At 41.1% G+C, this 14,637-nt stretch overlaps 1 long non-coding RNA gene across 1 annotated transcript in view; it reads right to left on the reverse strand.

The window, feature by feature from the left end:
* LOC148542746 (uncharacterized) overlaps nucleotides 1-14,225 on the reverse strand; it is a 97,067-nt gene extending 82,842 nt beyond the window's left edge. Inside the window, exon 1 of the long non-coding RNA XR_015877330.1 lies at nucleotides 13,863-14,225. This is a non-coding gene — a long non-coding RNA (uncharacterized LOC148542746). The remainder of the gene's footprint in view (nucleotides 1-13,862) is intronic.
* Nucleotides 14,226-14,637: the final 412 nt, after the last annotated feature.

Below are 14,637 nucleotides of genomic sequence, written 5' to 3' on the forward strand. Positions count from 1 at the left end.
GGGCCACATTTGGTCATAATTAAAACATCCTCAATCTCTACCTCCTACCTTCTCCTGCTCCTCTCACCCTCAACAGCAACAATACACAAATACAGTAACACCAATCTGCAACAAAAAGACCCACCAAACTCCTCCAAATAAACTCCATCAAACTTATATCTCTCCGTTCAAGACAAGTGCAAACTCCTGCTTTAACCTTAATCTCCCCCTGGGGGTGCCTAACTCTGACCCCCTTTACAGCACCCTAAACTTAACCTAACCTCCCCCCGGCAGAGCCTAACCCAAACCCTCCCACCTAGGGGTGCCTAACCCTAATCTCCCCAAAAAAATATAACCCGAACCCTGCTAAACTCCCTAAACCTAAAGTAAGTAGAGTAGGCACACCATTTAGGCAACTCCTCCCTGTTACCAGCACATGCAATCTCTACTGTCAACACCCTCGTCATCAACCTCCTCATTAGTGGAGGCAAACTGACTCTCCTTATGCAATCTACGATTTCCAAGAACAATCATTGTGCACTAGGACAGCTGGGGGGGGGGGGGGGGTGAATCTTCAACACAGAAGGAGACCAAGAAGATTAGTACTTTCAAACAATTTTCTGTTAATCAATCATTTACAGTTGGAAGTAAATGTTACAGCTGCCATCCTATTGCACAGTGGATCACTGAGGCCATGACAGCTATGTCAGCAGTAGCTCTGCATCCAATATCCGCTATCAATGCATTTGGTTTTATCCGGTTAATGCAGGTCATGTGTTCTCTCTCTTAAGGATTTATCATTTCTGATGATGTCAGCATTACAATTGGATGAATTTCAACATGTACCATGTTTTGCACACACAATAAACTTGGTGGTTCAAAATTTCTTAAAAAAGGACAGGTATGTGCAGGAAATGCTGGCTGTGACCCGTAAACTTTCTGGGCATTCTTGGCATTCAACAACAGTATGTAGAACATTGTAGCATCTGCAAAAAGACTTAAATTTGTCATGCCACCAACTGAAGCAAGAGGCAGTAACAGGTGGAATTCCACCCTTTATATGCTTCAGTGAATGGAGGAACAGCAAGAAGCCATCCAATCGTACATAACAAACCATGAAATAAGGAAGGGGGGGCATGTTACTTTAGTCCAGCACAGTGCAGATTACTCTCAGTTTTATGCAAGTTACTGAAACTATTTGAAATTGTAACCAACAAAGTTTCTCCTGCAAATGCTACTGCCAGGAAAAACTGACCTTTTCCAAGAGACCCACGAATGAGTCAACTCAGCGCACCAGAAAGAAACATTATGATAACTGGTCAGGCTTAAAAGAATTGGTCACATATATTGATAAATCTGCCATGACTCAATATGATAGAGTAATCATCAATAAAAAGGTAGAGAATTACTTTAATGTTAATGTACAAATAAGCATCTCACACAGTCCCTTTGAATACAGGGATAGAAAAATAAAAATTTAGATCCCTTTGTACAAACTAGCTATGGTGTATTTAATTTGCTCACCCTCCACACAGGAAGAGTGTCAAGGAGACCTTGTAAGTGATTGGCATAATAGGCTACTTCCAAACAATGTGGAAAACTGATGTTCATCAAAATGAATTACAAATTCAAAAAGGAATATCTTTGCTGCCAATTACAAACAGAAACTGTAACAATGGATTCTGATTGCGATGAGCCAATATTGTGTGATGATGCAGCTGCTGTGTGCAAATATGGAAATCGTCTGAGGACAAAAGACGCCTCCTGCTGGCATCGCAGATCCAAGTGCTGAGTCCAAAGACGCAGCATTAGATCACCACTGTGACCATTGGTAGGGATGGTTGCAGCATTGGCAATCTGAGAAAGCAGATGTAGGTTCTGTGAAATGCGTTATTTTAAGATATTGTATTATTTATTGCCATATACAGTATGATTAAATTAGTGTTATTCAATTTAACTTATTGGCATTGGATATTTTGACTATTGGATCCTATTATTCATAATACTGACAGACATCAGGTTTTTTTTAATGAATGTCAAAAGAATTCTTCCATCCTATTCAGGGTGAGTCTACTATATAAGATCTACAGTACAGTACCATTGGATACACTGATCTGCACTTCCCCTGCTTGCCTCCAAACAGCTGCAGCCTGTCAATCAGCAATCACATCTATTGTCCTTTGGCCTGTGATTGGCTGTTTGGAGAAGTGTGTTGGTAATGTACTATATTTTCTACTGAACTTTTACTTTTAGGCTATAAGTTCTTGATTAATGAAAACATTATATAACATCGTAAAGTTTATTAAACTGCCATCCTGTCTGCCACTGCAGTAACACAATGTTTCATAGATGTGCCATATACTTTTAAACTGCCATGTGTTTGTGCCACTGTTCTGTCACTTAGCTGAGCCAGCCAGCTCACTGCAGCCTTTGGCAAATATTGGTGAAAACAATATTGTGAACTAAGAGTCTGATTCAGTACTGTACACTAGTGTGATTATGATTGCACATTGTCCAATTGTTTATTATTGTGCATGCATATAAGCCACACTGTGAATGCACAATGATCGCACTGTCACTACAGATGCACAATGGAATCCATTGCAAAGTGAGCGACAGGCTGTCACTGGGGATGGTCGGAAGAATACAGGTGTGTCTGTCTGTTTGAACGCCGTTTCATGGGCGTGCATAAATTAGCCACTGCGATTGCATATGTAGCATGAGAGCTCACTACATGCTTGCAGACTTGCAGTGTCAGCAGCTGGTCAAATGCTGCATGACTGGTAGGGCCGGATTAAGCCTTGTGGTGGCCCCAGGGCAACTAAATTGTGTGGGGCTCCTTCAAGCCACAAGCAGCATACATAGCCATCCCCTCCTCCCCCCTTACCACACGGAGCCTACATAGACCCCCCACGCCTCTTGGCTACATGTAGTCTATAGCCCCCTGCCACCCCCTTCCCCCTAGCCACCCGGAGCATACCACATACCCCAGCAGGCACAGGCAGCAGCTCACTCCTCCGCGGCGTGTGTCCTGGATCCTCTCTGTGCGTGTGACATCATACGCACATGCGTCATAAGGGGTCATACACAAGGGGCACAGAGGATGTAGGTGTGCACTGCCCTGGAGTTGGCACCCGGCAGCTGTCATCACTGACAGCTTGCCGGACTTAAACCAGCCCAGTGCTTGGACATTTTCGGCAGAGCTCAGGTTCCTCCGGGAAATGCTCTCTCAGTGCACCTGACGGTGGGTCCCCTGGAACCCGCCAGGCCCTAAGCAGTCACCTGGGATTCTTAGCGTGAACCCGCTACTGCAGGGAGTCTGTGTGGGGGCCCAGGGGCAACCGCTCCTGTCTCCCCCCCCTTAAGCAGGTCCTGGTGACTGGCGGATGTGTGTCGATGGTACTGTTGTTTATGCAGAAAAACAACATTGGACAGATATGAGAAAGCAGTGGAGGGAGTCTTTATGCCGGCTGAGATTTGAAAAGTATTAGCATATTTTTGCAGCTGCATTCCATGTGAATTCACAGCTGCAATTGCAATTGCGATCAGTACTGGATCAGGCCCTAAGACTGGAAATAAATGTTATTGGTGTTCATAATACTTTAGGAACAAAAAGAAGTCCAAATTACATGATTTTACCTGTTTTTATCAAATTTTTAAGAAATTCAAAATCAAAAGATTTGAGGGTGGTTTTGCCAAAACTAAAACAAGACAATGATTTAGAACCAAAACCAAAACACAGGGGTTTGAGCACACCTCTAATACAAACCCATTAATACTGTATATCTATAGGCACTTTTAGGTGACAAACTTATAGAAATGTGTATTTAGGGCCTAATTCAGCACGGATCGCAGATGCTACAACAATCGCATGAAATTGCGATCAATTTCAGAACTGCGATATGGTTTAAACACACCCACCGGTACGCAGTTGCATATGTAATCGCAATTGCAAACAGGATTGCAAATACAATTGCAACCAGGAGAGATCGCAACTGATCGCAGATCAGGACCTGAACCTTGTCACAGCATTCGATGTTCTTGCTGTAATTATTATTTGATGTAATTGTTGTGCACACATTATTAATGCTAATTTGCCTTTGATCTGGCTAGTTTACTAATTTAGGCTAATAACCTACAAGAAAAGAGTAGTTGCACAAAGGCACTTTTTTTTCTATCAATCTGTTGTGTGCATTGTGTACAACCAGAAGATAGACAGACAGACAAAACTCCATTTTTAAAAAAAATGATTGTGTATTGTTTTCAATTAATTAAATACAAGTTATGTGTCAAATTAATAATTTTTTTTTTGCTCTGTGTATTGAGGCGATAATCGGAAATCTGTGCATGCGCAGGACCCATTCTGCAAGTGTGCAGGATGGGTCCTGCGTAAACTCACGCAGACCCTCTGATGCCTCTGCCTGACTAGGGTCTCCCCCAAAAGCATAATCAACCCCGGAAAATTACGGGGAACAAAACGAGTAGGGTTCCACCGTTATTTAGGAACCAGCACCTGGCTACAGGGCCAGTGTTGGTTTTAAATATAGGGGGAAAAAATTGCGTAGGGGTCCCCTATAGTTAAAACCAGCACCGGGCCCAAACTGACTGGGGTGTAATGCCACAGCTAGGAGACCCTTTTACTGGGTTTCCAAGGCCAAAGCATTAGCACCCCAAGCTGGTCAGGCCAAGCCGGGGATCTCAGGGGAGGTGGGGACCCACCAAGAAGGGGTCCCCCCTCTACCAAAACCCCAGGCTTGGTTTGAAGCCCGGTGCTCTTGCCCGCACCCCTGGAGCGGTGGGTACAGGGGTAATAAAGTCTAAAATAGAAGTAAACTATTGTATTTTATAGTGGAACTACAGGTGCCAGCATGCCTGTGCTTTGGCACTTGTGGAAATACAAGTACCAGCAGGCGGCCAGCACCCATACCTCCACTGTAAAGTAGTTAAAAAAAGACACAACACACACATCGTAGATAGTATAAATTTATTACACATCTGCCTCAATCACACATACTTACCTGTACCAAGCGGTCAGTCTACTTGTCCCATGTAGAAATCCATTTGACAGATGACCAAAATCATGTTATTTCTCACGGGCCGCTAGCCAATCAGTGACCAATTTACATGTAGCGGCCGCTCATTGACTGGGACCCACGTGGAACCAGCCAATGAGCGGCTGCTACATGTAAAGCGGCTGCTGATTGGCTAGCGGCCAGTGAGAAATAACAGATGATTTTGTTCATCTGTCATTTTGCAAGGTGTAAGTGTCAGGATGCAGCCTGGGATAGGCCTTTACTCACCGCTGAAATGATGTCTTTAGGCTCCAAGGCATTCAGGCACCAGTTGTAGTGATGAGTTATGGCTGAGTATTCTCACCGGGGCCTGCTAGGGCTTCCATGCGTAGCCATGTTAGTTCATCTCATCAGTCTCCTCCAATGGCAGTCCTGCGGTCTGTCAGCTGATTTCATGATCCAGTGACCAGCTACCCAGGGGTATTTAAGTCTGACTCCAGGAACAGGAAACTGCTGTTCAACTTCACTGTTCCTGTGATTACTGTGCTCTCCAGTGTTTCCCAGGAAGAACCTAGTTTTTTGTTGCAGTCCTCACGCTGTCCACCAGTGCTGCTTATATTAGCTTCCATGCTAAATCCCTGTGTTGTCTTTTAGTGTGCTGCTGAGTTCTCTAATCACCTTCCTGTGTTCCTGTGGTATCAGCTTTCATGCTAATTGCTAGCTTTCAGCTGAAGCTCGAGCTATTCCCAGTACATACCTGTGTCCATTTCCTTTGTGTTTCTCTGTGCAAATCAACACTTGGACCTCTAACTATTCCCAGTACATTCTCAAGTTCATTTCCAGTGTTCAAGTATTCTGTCCATCACCAGTGTCCAAGTATTCCATTCATCACCAGTGTTAAAGTATTCTAAAGTACATCACTAGTGTTCAAGCATTCTCAAGTTCATCACCAGTGTTCAAGTATTTACTTCATCACCAGTGTTCAAGCATTCTCAAGTTCATCACCAGTGTTCAAGTATTCCGTTCATCACCAGTGTCCAAGTATTCCATTTATCACCAGTGTTCAAACATTCTCAAGTTCTTCACCAGTGTTCAAGCATTTACTTCATCACCAGTGTTCAAGCATTCTCAAATTCATCACCAATGTTCAAGTATTCCGTTCATCACCAGTATTCAAGTATTCAGCTCATCTACAGTGTTCCTGTATTCAGTTCATCTCCAGTGTTTTAGTATTAGTTTATACTCTATTCATTTAATATAGATCCGGTCTTCTGCCACTCCCAGGTACCTATACAGAGGGCCGCGACCTGCCACTTGGTGCAGCAAAACCAAAATCCTGACTGGAGGGGTCACTGGAGAAGACCACCAAGTGGGTTAGACTCCGTGCCTCTGGGTAGGTCTAGCCAAACCTGGGTTTGGTCACAATATCTTCCTGTCATTTACCTCATTATCCTAACCCCCCAGTTCTCAACCTCAACAGAGGTCTTCCTAGTCCCCGAGCATGTCAGTAAGTATATGTAACAGCATATACTTACACCTGTTCGGCATGGTTCACGTAAGTCATTTTTTTGGATGCTATGGAGAGTGGCACCAGGATGGAGGTGAGTATAGGATCTTTTTGCAGGTACATCCAAACAGATTTCTACATAGGACAAGTGGACTGACTGGCTGGTACAGGTAAATATGTGTGATTGAGGTAGGTGTGTAATAAATTTATACTATCTACGGTATGTGTGTTGTGTATTTAACTATTTATTTTACAGTGGAGGTACGGGTGCCAACCGTCTGTTGGCACTTGCAGTTCCACAAGTGCCAAAGGGCAGGCATGCAGGCACCTGTAGTTAGACTGTAAAATACAATAGTTTACTTCTATTTTACACTTCAGAGACAGAAAGACTGGCAACAGTACTGTACTGTACTGTACCTAGGTGTCCAGGCACCTCTAGCAAAGTGAAGGACTTCAACAGCTAAAATTTAAATTTAGTCACTTGGCGATGCTATGATGTCACGATGTAGTTCTGGCCATAACATCAGAGCCAGGAGCTTAGATCAAAAGATAAGGTAGGGTATATGTAGATAGCCTCCCCTCTCAGTCAATCAATCAACCACAGGCCTCTTAGGGGGTCACATTTTGTGGGTGGCTGAGCTGGGTAGTCAAAAGTTGTGTAATTACCGACACTCCTGTTGAGTTCTATCGTAGCCAACTGGTAGTTATGTCCTGCTTGGCAATAATTTAACAACCAATATGATCTCACAGAACTGAAGACTTACATTTCACCCTGTGAATTCTAGGTTCATATAATCAAATAAGTCCATCCACTGTGGCTTACTGGTTTTCTAACCTTAGGTACATTGTGTCTATTTTAATTTGACTTTATATTTTTACTTGTATTTTGGATCTGTCCTTCGCTGGGTCACTACCTATTGTGCAAGGTATTGCAGGTTTTTTTTATCCCTCTCTTTTCCCCTCCACCTTTCATCTCTCTCTTCCTCTTGTCCCTCTCTTTATCCTAACTCTCTCTCCCCCTTTTCCTCACATTTCTATCTTATACTGTACATGATCATAGTGCATTTTTGGGTTTGGGGCACTCTCATACACTGGTGTATATGTGTGTGTGTAAGGTGGTGCTGAGACCTTCTCTTCTGATATTTCCACTATTTTCCTTCCTCGGTTGAAGGGAACTGCCACTGTCAACATGGGCTGGGCTTCTCTGCACAACTGCTAGATGGACACTCAAACCCATTATATAACAGATAATATACATTTTTGGTTATATTGTACTTTGCAGAGCATGTGTTAGTCTTAGTTATCCTTGTGATCTAATACTTTGTTGAATCATGTAAACTGATGCCCTGACCCTATAGAGCGATGTAAGAGTGCTATTGAGGGTTTGGGATGGCCATCAGTAACCAATAGTTTGTAACCATCAATGTTTTTTCTTTCCAATGGTTGCAACCATTGTCCACTTTGTTCTGTTTTCCGATGTTAGGTGATGTCACTCCATAGAAGAGTTCCTTGCATACACAAATGTAGTTTGTATGCTTGTGCGCATCCACAATGGACAATCAGTGGTTCAAACAATTTAATGGTTAACAAGTAATGGTTTCATGCCATCGATAGAAATGTACCGATGGCTGCATGACTGGGTGAATTCGATCTTGCCTTAGCAATGGCCATCCCTACTCTAGGTTTAATTGGACATTCAAAAGCAAACCTGTGGTATTTATATGTGTGAGCATTGTCTGTACAATTTGGTGGGCAATACTGCTGATGCATGTTTTCAGATATGAGACATAGGAATAGCATATTATTCGAAGTTTTTGATGAAACAAGAAAAACATCACATTAAAGTGATTAAGGGGTCTATGTACTAATAACGCAAAATTACCTTGATTACCATCTATCCATATCGCAGGAGATATTTTCATTTTTAATGAAAATATCCCCGCTAAGTACAATAGGGAACTCGTAGGGTAAGAAATTGTGGTAACCGCTATCCCTGCAAATGATATCCCCGGCAAATTGTATAAGTCTTTAACGTTTGTGAAAAACTTTTCCTGTGGAAGCTGACACTGCGCATGCGCACAATGTCAGCTTTCGAAGCCGTCCAGAGGCTGCGGGAGAGAGATCGAAAGATCTCTCTCTTGCACCTATAGCTTCCATAGGCTTAAAGCAGCTTACACCATCTGAAGATGGTGTAAACTACCAGGTCAAACTGTGAAATGCTTTGCTTTTTGGAGTTTGGTATATAGGGGTCAGATCGTGGTCACTATTGATAATAATGGGGACTGCAATCTGCAATGCTAATTACCACTTTGCCGGAGATTTCTGTAAAATCTCCTGCCTTGTGCCATTAGTACATATGAAAAAAAACATAAAACTATGCAGTTTCTGCATCATTTTCTGTAACAAACAACTTGCTACATAGGCCCTTAAAATTTAGATAGAGCAAAGCATAAATTAGAAGCTTTATTGCTTACAGAAAACCATTTGTAGTGGGAAATACTGTAGTTATGTTAGAGAGATATCAGGTGAATTAAATGATTCTAGGGGGTATATTTACTAAAGTGATATTTTTTTGAAGTGGAGATGTTGCCCATAGCAACCAATCATATTCTAGCTATTATCTTCTAGAAGGTGCTAGTTAAGAAGAATCTTATTGGTACTTTGAATTAAGAAAACACCATCTTTTTCCACAGCCCGCAACAGTTTAAAGAGAAATGGCAGAAGATACTTTCGATACATTATTTTTCCATTATCAAATTAAAAGAAGGGAAGATATTAGGGCTCTAAATTAAGAAATTCAAGTTCTCTCCACTCTTATTCATCCTTTTAAGGATATATAGATTTACATAAAACTGGCTAAAAAAAATAGAGAATAAGATAATTAGGAATACTATGAGTTGAGGAGGAAGAAGGAAACATGAAAAATACATTTTCATCCAAATATAATGATTCCATATAAAGGAATAAGAATGGAAAAAAGAACGGATATTCATATAAATGGATTGATTTAGTCTCATCCCCTCCGACCATAGTTTGCGAATAGCAAATCAGAAGTATATCAATCTTGCCCTACTGCTAATTTGATTACAAGTGGAAGGTCCTATCAACAAAATAAAACAGAAGAGGCCACAAGAGAAAGATGAACTGTTAATAGAAAATTAGATGGCAATCATTATAGACATCATTACTCAAGGAGGTATATTAGAAATTATAATCATAAGGGATAAAATAACAACCGGAGATTACCAACCCACAACATATTGTTACAATATGAGAAGAACTGTATTCCTCTTTTTTATGGGAAAACCCAAGTACATCGAAGAGGTAGGTGGTAGTAAGAAATTCAAAAACTTACAAGGAAATAAAAAATGGGGTAAACATGGGGTAAATGAAAATTGAAACTTAAAAACAAAAAATAGGAAGTCCTTTAAAAGAGGAAGTAGAAAACAATGAAATACAAAAGTGGAAAAAAAAATTTTAATCTAAGCTCAGAAATGTTAAAAGATGAGGAAATATCATTATTAAAGAAGGAACAAAAGTTCACACCTAGTGCAGATAATAATCTCTTTAATACCTATCTGGACATTCTAAAATATATTAGGAGTCTGACGGTTAAGAAGTTACTGCTAATTTATCAGCTTTTTTAGACTATCACATGCAACCAGGCATAATAAAAACAAAGCCTATTTAAAAAGCACTCTCAATGTTTTGAATGTTTTAGATAATACAATATGGAATGATCAATATATGAGATGTTACCTCATTATTAGAGATGTGCGGGTTCGGTTTTACTCGGATATGTTCGCATCTTAAAAATGGCATTTTATTGGCTATCGGCTATCACGTGTTTTGGATAACCAATAAAATAAATCCGAACTAATCCGAATGTGCGATAATTTTGGTGAAAAGAACCCCAGAAATCCGAGTAAAACCGAACCCGCACATCTCTACTCATTATATATTATAATTAATCATGACAAATGAATTGAGGCAGCATAAATCTTTCTTGGAAGTTCAGAATCTAGTCCACAATTGATTAATTTGAGGACAGTATCAAATTCATCTTTCAGAATAACTAGGGGCAACAGATTAGCCCCTAGTTATGCCAATTTGTTCATGGCAGGGTGGGAGGATGTGAACATCTTGCATAACAACCCACAATTGAATCTGACATCCTGGCATCATTACATAGATGATGTCTTTTTTATATGTCATGGTACCTTTTTAGAATTCAAAGAATTTAAAAATGTTCTCAATTGCAACAAACTTGTCCATCGCCTGAACATGCAGGCCAATCTGCCGATAACGACAGATTGGCATGTTCAGGAATGATGGACTGTGCCTGCACTGAATAACTGATCGTTCAGTGCAGACACTACAGGTGATCAGAAACAACGTTACGATTATGATGTAGTAATTGTACTGTCTTTCCTGATCGCCCAGTGTGTATGCACCTTTAAACAACTTTTTCATCAGACCAGCCAACCAGCCAACTTTTTCAGCACACCTGCCAACTTTTCTCTAACCTGCGATATCACAGAAGTAGGTGGACAGAGTATGTCTATTTCTGCATGTCTAAATAAATATTTGTTTGTTAAACATTTGAATGTATGTGTAGTTACAGTATTACTTTTAAACTGAAGGCATTGTTAAAAATCTAAATAAAAAATGTGTGGGGAGACCCCTCAATTTGTAACTAGCACTTTCAGCCCAGAACTAGTTACCCCAAAATAAGGGGAAAAACATGTTACCCACTGATTTTGGGCTAAACAGTACTGGCATTGGCAGTCTGGGTTGCTGGAACCATAGAGGGGGTTCCTGCAGAGTGATTGCCATGATTCCAGACAGGCCAGTTGGCACCACAGCTGACTTTCCCAGGGAAGTGTGGCTTGCAAAAATACATGTAACCCCCCTCCCTCCCAACTGCACCAGACATCCCATATCCCAACATGGTGGGTACAGCGGTAATTAAAGGGTTAATTATAATAATATATTTTGTTGTGGGTGAACTACGAGGCCCAACATGACCCATCTGCCAAAAATGGCTGCCAGGGCCTGCTGGTACCTCTAGTTCACCAAAGAAAATGCAAAAAAAACCACACAGTTTAATAAAAACTAATTTTAATAAATAAACACAAAGTTTAAATTTCATCCATGTTTTTATTTATACTTACCTGGTCTTGTTGCCCTGAAGGAGTCCACTTACCTGCTGACTGCTACTCCAGTCACTGCTGTGGTCTCCAGCTCCAGTATAGAGACAACCTCGTATTGAATCCAAGATTAAGGATGTGAAACTGCTCTATCTATACAGAGCAATTTGACATTGGCCATCTTGGATGCAAAAAGAGGCTGCTCCTGGAGAGGTGCGGGTTGGAGAAGAAGTAAGAGAGGACCCGCAAAGAACATATGTGCCACTCTCTCTCCATCCCCCCTGTCAAGACCAATTTGAATAAAGGGTGATTGTGCGTGTGTATGTGTACCAATCAGAGGTAGGTGGACATAGTGTCTGAGTTAGGGGAGTTAGGGGAGAAATGTCCAACTCCCCCCTAAACTGAAAGGATTATCATCCAACTAGATGGGAGAAATTAAACATGTTTGATTTCTCTAGCTAGTTGGAATTACCGTTTTTGCCCATTTTCTAGCGTGTTGGGGCAAATTACCAAATATAGTTTGCTCCCACACACCAGCAGATTACTGTTCCAACCAGCCAACTAGTTGGCTGATTGAACAATATCATTCTGGTGTATGGACAGCATAAGACTCTGTTCTAGGCCAACATCTCCCTACTGTACCCAACTTTATTTACCATAAGGTAAGAGTTGATTAATCAACCAAAGAAAAAGTGAACACATTAGGGTTTTACATATAAGGATAGGCATTTCTTGCAGAAATATAAAGAGTAGTAAAAACAAATTCACTGAATTTACAGTTACCCACTGCACTTACCAGATTAATGATTTTATAACCTGTAATGCAAGTAACGTCATCTACTTGACTGAATGTGAATGCGATCTACATTATGCTGGACGCATGATAAAGACAGTTAAAAGTATACCTGGGCGAATATTTAAGAAATATTAGAAAAGGAAAAAACCATTTGGTTGTCAGCCCATTTTGACAAAGTACATAACTGTTTAGATCAAGGGCTTTGGGGTATTCAACACAAAACATATGGAAAATAGGCATTTAAAAATAAGATTAGCAAGATCCCAGATGCAATGGATGTTTCATTTGAATGTTATATCCCCAAAGGGGATGAACATAGAGTCTGAATTAAAATGGTGCTTAGAATCCTGTATTTGTTTTTGATATGACGTGTTTGTCACACATCAGGGTTTTAGCCTTACTTATCCTGACTGGTAGACTTATATTATGGTGTCCTGCTCATCTCCTGGCTGCCGGTGACATTCCTGAGAATCAGCATCAACATTGTTTACAGACTTCCTGACTGTATGTGTGCAGCTATATTGAATTCCAGTCAGCTCTCAGGAGTGGCATTCCCGTGACCTTGGCTACCAATTGAGTGAGAGAGTGCCCTATTTTAACCAGTGAGTTATCTATTGCCATAACTCACTTCTTAGAAAGAGTATTCACATTGTCTCCACGCTTCAGCTGCTTATGCTCTTCCTGTGTTTACCTGCAAGCTCTCCCGATTACCTACAAGCTACTCTTGTTATCCTGCAAGAGTTCCAGTCATCTACAAGTACTTGTGCGCACCTGCATGCACTACTGTTTACCTACAAGTTTGTTTGAGTTTCTGCAAAAATCCGGTGACCAGTACACAGCCCATCTGCAGCACAGGTGTGACAGGGCGGGAGTCCTGTGGATCCCTATGGACTTTGTAGAAATAGAGATAACAAAGGTAAGGTCATGAAGGCAGAAGGAAGCGCTCAATGGTGGGTGGGTCTCTAATTATGGTTGTCTCAAAATGGAATATATTGTACATAGGTAGTCTACCTTTACGTATAGTGTCATTAATTAGTTCATACGTTCTTGTAACTGGTCGGCAAGAACTTGTGGCTAGAACTTGGTAGAAATAATAATGAAGTCTCTAAATAAAGTCTCAATTCAAAGGGAATGTCTATGTTGGAATCCGGTATGCAAAAACTTGTGGCTGAATATTCGGTGCAAGTTAAATGTCTTTATAAAGGCTTTATATGTAATGATGAGAAATGCTTGAAAAATTGAAATGTAGCTGGGTGGGCAAAAACTTTTGGCTGGGTGTTCAATAATATATTCATCATGCTTCCTCAATCATGGTAATCTTGCTTCCCTCAGCTCACATCACCTCAGGAGATATGGGTGCAGTATCAGAGCGGTGATGACACTATTAGGCAGTTGATATGGTAAGTGGTTGTACTTACCTGAAATTGTGCATCTGCTGGTCCGTTGCTACTCCGCAACTTCTCCTGTGTAAGCATGCATGTGAGTGAGGGGCATACCAGCGTATGAGTGCAGATTAGGTTAAGCATTGATAAAGAGGCTATATAGTTTTGGCAAACTTTATTGCAACTTAGTTACAATGTAAAAAATAGTGTACAAAGTACAGGGTATAGGTAATTGGGGTAAAATCTATATATTGTGGTCTCTGTCCCAACGCGTTTCATGCCTCAGCGGGACTTCTTCAAGGGCAAATGTCTGATGTTGTCCACTAACCTGGCTTTATAGTGCCGCTCCTTGTCAATATAGCCTCCGGTGTGCGGTGAGGGAGCCGCCCTTCTGGATGTCTAGATCATGCCTGCGTACTGCGTGCTCACGTGTGTGGCAGTCTAAGTAAACGGAGGACATCCTTTGTACATTGCTGCTGCTAATGTCTCTGCAGCAGTCTAGTGTAATCTAAACTCTGCCATCAGTGGTTTGGACTCCGTTAGCGGCAACGGCCATCTTTGGTGAGTCTTTTCCTAATCTTAATCTATGGCAATTGGCGGCCATCTTTGGTGTGTTTCTTTCAACTCTAGCGTCCATATAAATCGTCTGCCGTTTGCTAAGATATACTGACTTGCAAACATGTCATGTATTTGTCCCATTTAAAATACAACAATTATGATATTGTGATAGATGAGTGTGTTGGTGGGTTATTGGAGTACTGATTGCTGGTCAGCTAATAATAATTTTTTGTTGTTTATTTATTTATGATTT

Source organism: Taudactylus pleione, unplaced genomic scaffold (genome assembly GCF_031769625.1).
Source record: "Taudactylus pleione unplaced genomic scaffold, aTauple2 ptg000009l, whole genome shotgun sequence".
Taxonomy (NCBI): domain Eukaryota; kingdom Metazoa; phylum Chordata; class Amphibia; order Anura; family Myobatrachidae; genus Taudactylus; species Taudactylus pleione.